Source organism: Tursiops truncatus, unplaced genomic scaffold (genome assembly GCF_011762595.2).
Source record: "Tursiops truncatus isolate mTurTru1 unplaced genomic scaffold, mTurTru1.mat.Y mat_scaffold_127_arrow_ctg1, whole genome shotgun sequence".
Taxonomy (NCBI): Eukaryota; Metazoa; Chordata; class Mammalia; order Artiodactyla; family Delphinidae; genus Tursiops; species Tursiops truncatus.
The window spans coordinates 86,912-95,336 of NW_022983177.1; the positions used below are offsets into that span (position 1 = coordinate 86,912).

At 37.0% G+C, this 8,425-nt stretch overlaps 1 long non-coding RNA gene across 1 annotated transcript; it reads left to right on the forward strand.

Moving 5' to 3' along the window:
• The first annotated feature begins 2,545 nt into the window (after positions 1-2,545).
• On the forward strand, positions 2,546-8,004 carry LOC141277722 (uncharacterized). The gene is made up of 2 exons (XR_012329484.1): positions 2,546-5,369; positions 6,992-8,004. It is a non-coding gene; the product is annotated as an uncharacterized lncRNA (long non-coding RNA).
• Positions 8,005-8,425: the final 421 nt, after the last annotated feature.

Here is an 8,425-nt window from a genome sequence, read left to right on the forward strand (position 1 = left end):
ACTCCATTGCTTCCTCCGAAACCTCCGCCCGATGAGGGTGAAGTTTTAGCTGCAGCTTTTAAAGATTGTGTTACTAAAGACAGTGATTCAGAGGTTGAGGATGACTCAAAACCTGAGAAATCGAATGTTTTTGCCGATCCGCCTTTTGATGATGAATTACCTAGGGCAGATGAAGATGATTTAGATGCTGCAGCCTTTGATTATGAAAGGAAAAAACATGAATCTTTACAAGTACTTCCTACTATTGAGGAAACTAAATTGACTAAAAAAGAAACTTTGAAAGTTCCGTTTTCTATGCCAATTTCTCAGAATCATACTTCCTTAAAATCGAAGTTTAAAATTAACAAATATGCTAGGGGTCCTCCACCACCTCCTTCTTTTAATAAAATACAATCTTTATACAAGAAATCTAAAAGGATACAAGGTGAGGAGGATGATTATGCTTTTGCTGCATGTTTTCCTGTGTTATATGAAGGAAACTTTGATGAAGAAGTACATTGGGATCCTTTGCCTTTAAAATTATTAAAAGAGTTGAAGAAGGCCTGTGTTGATTACGGTCCCTTAGCTCCATATACTATTACTCTTTTAGATGCATTAGCTAATAGATGGATGACTCCATATGATTGGTTTCAAGTAACTAAAGCCTGTTTGTCTGGTGGTCAATATTTATTATGGAAAACTGAATATGAAGATTTAGTGGCAAAACAATATGCCTTAAATAAAAAAAGAGATAGATATGCTATTACAAAAGATATGTTGTTAGGAGAGGGAGACTATGATACAGCAGAGCAACAAATGCATATGGGTAAGGAAGCCTTATGGCAAGTAACAACCTGTGCAATTAATGCGTGGAAGGCATTGCCTATAACAGCTGGAAAAGCTTCCTCCTTATCAGATATTAGACAAAGATCTGAAGAACCATATGAGGACTTTGTTTCTCGGTTACTTATGGAAATAAAAAGAGTTATAATAGATGAAGATGCTGCCACTATGCTGGCCAGACAGCTGGCTTTTGAAAATGCCAATCCAGTATGTCAAAATTTGATTCGTCCTATTAGAAAAACTGGTAATATATCAGATTTTATTAAACAGTGTTCAGATATTGGTCCCTCCTTTATGCAAGGAATAGCTATTGCAGCAGCTCTTAAGGGGGAGACTCTTCCTCAGTGTATGATGAATATGATGCAGAAACCTGGAATTAGATCTAAAAAAGGGAATGTTTGTTATGCTTGCGGAGAAGCTAATCACTTTAGTAGAGAATGTCCAAAAAGAACATCAAATCCCACAGCTGGGGGATTACCTCTTCCCCCTACTGGATTGGGCGTTCCCCGAACTCCATGTCAAAGATGTGGAAAAAGAAACCATTGGACTAAATTATGTCGTAGCAAATACCATAAAGATGGTTATTTATTGCCCTCCAATGGAACATCTATAATGCCACAAAATGGGGCTCAAATTACTTGCCCCTCAACCTCTATGGTTCCTGCGACGTCAATAAACATGCCAATAAATCATAATTCGGGAAACCTGTCTCGGGCCATACCCCGGGGCCAACAAACAATAGGGGCAATGCATCAGACTCTCAATCCTTTTTTTCCCTCCGATCAGTCAGCGAGCTGTTTAGAGCAACCCCAGGGAGTGCAGGACTGGACCTCTGTGCCTCCACCGCAACAATATTAACACCAGACTCTCCTGTTATTAAGATACCTACAGGGGTAAAAGGACCACTGCCTAATGGAGTGATGGGCCTGATAGTAGGGCGAAGCTCTGCCTCTTTGTCAGGTATTAATGTTATTCCCGGAGTAATAGATTCAGATTATACAGGGGAGATTCAAATAATAGTGTCCCCCTCTATTAAAACACAACAGATATTTGCAGGACAACGAATTGCACAATTGTTATTGTTACCATATTATAAAATGGGGAAAGAATTAAGCTCAGAAGATAGAAAAGAAAAGGGTTTTGGGTCAAGTGATATGGCTTTTTGGGTTCAAGAAATTACTAAAAAGAGACCCTTAAAAACTTTAAAAATAAATGGAAAAAATATACAAGGATTATTAGATACTGGGGCAGATGCCTCTTGTATAGCTGGAAAGGATTGGCCGGCTGCCTGGCCCACTGAACATACTGAAAATATGTTGACTGGATTAGGAACAGCTCCGGCTGTAGCTAGGAGTGCTCAGATACTTAACTGGGAAAATGTTGCTAATAGGCAGGCAGGCACCTTTTGTCCTTATGTAATACCAGGATTGCCTATTTCCTTATGGGGAAGAGATATTTTGACACAAATGGGAATGCTTTTATATAGTCCTGATGATTGGGTGTCATCAGAAATGATAAAGATGGGATATGATCCGGATAAGGGCTTAGGAAAAAATCAGGAGGGACAATTATTTCCAATAGTTGCAAAATCAAAAATTGATAAATGTGGAATAGGATATCCAAATTTATAAAGGGGGCCATTGTTCTAAAAGCAGCTGATCCAATAGTATGGCTGTCTGACGAGCCAATATGGGTGGAAAAATGGCCCCTAACAGCTGAAAAATTAACAGCTGCAAAATTATTGGTGGAACAACAATTATTAGCAGGACATATTGAGCCTTCTACAAGTCCTTGGAATACTCCCATATTTGTTATTAAAAAGAAATCTGGAAAATGGAGATTATTACAAGATTTAAGAGCTATTAATAAAACTATGGAAACAATGGGTGCCTTACAGCCCGGCCTGCCTTCTCCAGTTGCTATTCCCAAATATTATTCCATTATAGTAATTGATTTACAAGATTGCTTTTTTACTATACCTTTAAATGAAAATGATAGAAAACGATTTGCTTTTAGTGTGCCTTCTTCCAATTTTAATAGACCTTACCAACGTTATCAATGGAAGGTTTTACCTCAAGGGATGAAGAATAGTCCCACCTTATGTCAGAAATATGTTGACCAAGCTATATGTTCAATTAGACAAAAATATAAAGAGATATATATTATACATTATATGGATGATATTTTATTAGCTGGAGAGGATAGAGCTGTTTTACATGATATATTGCAAAAATTGATAGAGGCTTTAGAAAAATATGGATTAAAGGTAGCCCCTGAAAAAATTCAAACTGAACCTCCTTATAATTATTTAGGGAGAATAATACAGGAGTTTACTATTCATCATATACCTTTTCAGTTAAGAATTGATAATTTAAAGACCTTGAATGATTTTCAAAAATTTTTGGGAGATATTAATTGGATCAGACCCCTGTTAAAAATATCAACCATGGAATTAAAACCCTTGTTTCAAATTTTACAAGGGGATTCTGATCCTTTGTCTCCCAGAGAATTAACTGAAGAAGGAAAATTAGTTATACAAAAAGTAGAGGAAGCTTTGCAGAATACCTTTTTACAAAAAGTAGATTATAAAAAGCCATGGGAATTGGTAATATTGTCCACCCCTGTAATACCTACGGGAATATTATGGCAGGATGGTCCCTTGGAGTGGGTACACTTAGCAGCTAATCCTAAAAAAATTGTTGCTTCATACCCATTTATGGTAAGTTTAATTATCATAAAAGGAAGGAAAAGGAGTAGAGAATTGTTCGGGAAAGATGTGGATAATATTATTGTTCCCTATAATAAAGAACAATTAGAAGCCTTGTTAATGTTTGAAGATTATTTGGGAATTGCTTTAATGGCTTATACAGGACAAATATTGTATCATTTGCCAAAGAATAATTTATTACAGTTTTTTAAAGATAATGCTGTTATATTTCCAGTATGGTATAGAAAAGAACCTTTGGAGGAGGCTGTATTAGTGTTTACTGATGGCTCTTCAACAGGAAAGGCAGCTTATATTATTGGAAAAGAAAGATATAGTTTAAAAACAGAAGGATGTTCTGCACAGCAATCTGAAATAATGGCAGTAATTGAAGTATTGAAGAAAACACGAAATTGTAAAATTAATTTATATACGGATTCATTATATATAGTTAAATTGTTTCCAGCTATAGAAACAGCAACTTTTCCTGATAATAAAAGTAATATTATATTATTACTTAAGTTACTGCAAGAAAATCTTTGGTTAAGACGACAACCCTATTTTATAGGACATGTAAGAGCTCATTCTGGATTACCTGGATCCATATCTATTGGAAATGCAATGGCAGATGCTTTGACAAAGGTTTATGTGATAGAAGAAGATAAATTAAAACAAGCTATAGATTCTCATAAATTACATCATCAAAATGCAGCCGCTTTAAGGTATCAGTTTGGCTTGACTCGAGAAGCTGCAAGAGAAATTGTTAAAAATTGTAATGCTTGCCCTACTCATATTACTGTGTTACAACAGGGAGTAAATCCCCGTGGATTACGTGCAAATGATTTGTGGCAGATGGATGTTACTCATGTTTCTAGCTTTGGGAAATTATCCTATGTACATGTGTGTGTGGATACTTATTCTCATGTTATAATAGCAACGGCTAGAGCTGGCGAAGCTTATAAAGATGTGTGTCAGCATTTAATGTTTTGCTTTGGATATTTGGGAATTCCCCGAAGAATTAAAACTGATAATGGTCCGGCTTATGCCTCCAAAGCCTTTTATCATTTTTGTCAACAATTTGGAATTTCTCATAGTATGGGAATTCCCTATAACCCACAGGGACAAGCTATAGTTGAAAGAAGTAATCAGATGCTAAAAGTAATGTTAGCAAAGCTACAAGAAGGAGAGATGAAATATTTCTCTCCTCATCAAAGATTGAATCATGCTATGTTTGTGTTAAATTATTTAAATATAAATAGCATTGGGAAAACCCCCATGATGGTACATTGGGAAAGAAAAGAAGGTTTAAAAAGACCTATGGTATTTTGGAAAAATGTTTTAACAGGTAAATGGAATGGACCAGATGTTTTATTAACAAGTGGTAGAGGATATGCTTGTGTGTTTCCCCAGAATTTTGATTCACCTGTTTGGATACCAGACCGTCTGGTAAGACATCCCGTGGTGGGGAACTTAACACAGCGAATAACAGGAAATTCTGCTGACGAACAAAATGTCAAATCAAGCGTTAAAGAAAGTGAAACCAGACATAGAGCCTGTGAAACAACTGATTTCCCCACTTCAGCAGCTTTCTTTTGAATCAAAATGTAACAAGGAAGTTCAAACCTCCTCTCTGTCTTTAGGGTCTAAAGCTTTATCATTTAATAAAGGGAGTCAGAGAGGAAGCAAGCGCCGATATGCTGCGTCCACCTTAGATGCCCCCGAAGTCACCTGGGGGGCTATTAAAAGGCTGTGTAATAATGCTGAGGCTGTGGTAAATACTCAAGGTTTACCGCTCACTACCTGTAATTTTTTTATGGCTCTTTTGACCTTGCTTTCAGTTCAGGTAAGTGCTAATACAACCTATTGGGCTTATTTTCCTGATCCGCCTATATTACATGCTGTTACTTGGAAGGATTCTGCTATTGCAGTGTCTTCATCTTTGTCAGAATTGACAGATGGTATAAAGGGAATACAAAATTATGGGCAATTTGTAATAAATAGAAATTATACGTTTAAAGGGCAAACTAATTTTCCACCAATTTGTTTTTATGTAAAGAAATATAGCTTAGATAAAGGAAAAAATGGATGTTTGCCGGTAAGTGATTTTGGCTTATTAACAGATTCTCCTAAGGAGCCTTCAGGCAAAGATAAAACCACCAGACACTTATGGTCTTTAATAGGAAAGTTTGTAGATTCAGGTACTAAAGGAGAATCAAAAATCCATCCATCTAAATATCCTGATTGTGATATTATACCAGATAAAGCAATAGATGAATGGAGAGGAATAGATATTAATGTTGGGTTTCCATCTTGGGTTTATTGCATGCATAATACGGAAGCCAAAATTGTTATTCCCGGGAGTAAATATTATGTTTCTGATTGGAGTATGGATAAGCCTGATAGTGATTATAGACAGTATTTACAACATGTAATACGATATAACTGGAAGGACTCTTTAATTCCTTCTCCTTTAAGAATTAATAGATGGAATAGTTTTGGTTGGATAGCACCTATGTATACCTTTAATCATAAAAATAATGTTTATATACAACCTCAATTATGGAGATTATTATTAGCTGTAGAAAATGTGACATTGAAGAGACCAAATGCTAAGGAAAATGTATATTATGTACAAACTTGTGTTATGTCTCCATATGTTTTATTGTTAACTAATAAGTCTGATAATTTGCAGATTGTACGAAAATATCATAGATTTCATGTGTTATGTACAGAATGTATGTTGACCACCTGTATAATACCCAATATGAAAGTTCAAATTATTATGTTGTTAAAAAAAACCTGCTTATATTATGTTGCCAGTTACTTTAGAGGAATCTTGGTATAGTGATAAAGGTGTAGAAGTTATTAAAAGGGTTAGTGAATTAATGAGGCCTAAAAGATTTGTTGCTACTTTAATTTTAGGAATATCTGCTTTAATAGGGATTGTAAGTTCTTTTTCCTTAGCAACGTATACATTAGTTAAGGAAATACAAACCGCTCAATATGTTAATGATTTGTCCAAAAATATATCCTTGGCCCTAGCAACTCAAGAAGCTATAGATAGAAAGTTAGAAAATAAAGTTGATGCATTAGAGGAAGCAGTTTTGCATGTAGGTCAAGAGCTAACGGCTCTGAAAATAAGATTATCTCTTACTTGTCATGCAAGGTTTTCTTGGGTTTGTGTAACACCGTTAATAGTAAATGAATCAGAATATACCTGGGAAAAGATACAAATGCACATTTTAAATGTTTGGAATTCCAGTGATATAGGAATAGATTTAAATAAGCTGCATCAACAGATACATGATATTGCCTCCTCTCAGTTAAACATTAATCCATCTAAAATTGCAGAAGAAATGTTTCAAAATATGAGAAATTTTTTTCAAGAGAATTCTTTTACCCATATGTTGATAAATTATGGAGCAGCTGGCATTGTAATAATTTTGCTTTTAATTTGTTTTCCAGTCTTTCTCAGATTGATCCAGACCGCCTTAAAGAGCGTCTATCGGACCAAATTGGAATTGCATACCCTTTATTTAAAAAATAAAAAAGGGGGAGATGTCGGGACCCGGCTCTGAATGTACCAAGAGGTCTGTGCAAAGCCAAGGCTGACAGTACTGAGCAAAGCTAGTACTGGGAGGTACAAAATGGGAAAGCAAAGCTTCCCGAGAGGCGGTTCCCCTCAAGATTTCCCCAAGCAATTCCCTGGTTGTAAAATGATGCTTATTGGGGTATTTTTGCTATGCAACATATTATGTTGTAATGCAGGATTTAAACCTAGACCACAGTATAGAGTAAAATGGAAACATTTGGTTTTGGTATAGGGGAAGATTTTTTGTAGATTGGGTATATAAGAAATTATATTGGGTTATGTGGGAAATAGCTAGAATTAAAATGATCATGGGATATGTAGATTTTAAAGATGCAGATAAAGCTATGCAAAGAAATAGATATAAAGCTTAATTGATTTGTTGCAGATATTTTAAGAATAGGTTAGGTCTTACAGTACGGTGCCCTGCGAGGTGGCCAATAATAGGAAGAGATACGATCTGGAAGTGGAACGGCAAGCCTGTGAAGGTAGAACATGGAGTACCCGGTGGGACTTGGACTGTTTGGTACTGACCTATAAAGAAAATAGCTTACGTGAGCCAAAAAATCACCAAGGTGTGAAAAACCGAAGAGATTGTGTTTGATTTCGTCGAAGTACAAAGAGACCACAGGAGCTGTGATCAGGATATGCTCCACCGCAGGAGACTGTGTGAGAAAAACATTAGTGAGATCATTGTGTGAACAGCTTATGTAAGCGGATGTTTTTTGTTAAAGTGGTTAATGTGTTATTGTTTGTGTAAGATTTTTGGCTCAAAAACAAAAAGGTTGTAAAAGATTAAAAGATGATATGAAAATAAGAATAAGGAACTGTAGAACTATAAATGCTGCAGCTTTTTGCTAATAAAATGTCAGATCCTTGCATCCAAGAAGAGGTGTCTTGAGTTCTGTCCTCGCCGAAGCCGTCCTCCCCTCAGGCAATCCTGTACCGCTGGGGCTGGTCCTCGGCACCTAACCCTAACACTTCCCTGAAGCCTGACCCTCACCCGTCCCCTAATCCTAACCCGTACGCCAACACTAACCCGCGCCCCCACACGCACGCTCCCCCTACAGCGTTGCCATACCCTCACCTGGACCCTAAACCGTCCCCGTCCCCTAACCCTAACCAGAGTCCGAACCCTAAACCTAACACTTCCCCGAAGCCTGACCCTCACCCGTCCCCTAATCCTAACCCGTAAGCTAACACTAACCCGCGTCCTCACACGCATGCTCCCCCTAAAGCGTTGCTGTACCCTCACCTGGACCCTAAACCGTCCCCGTCCCCTATCCCTAACCCGGGCCCGAACCCTAACC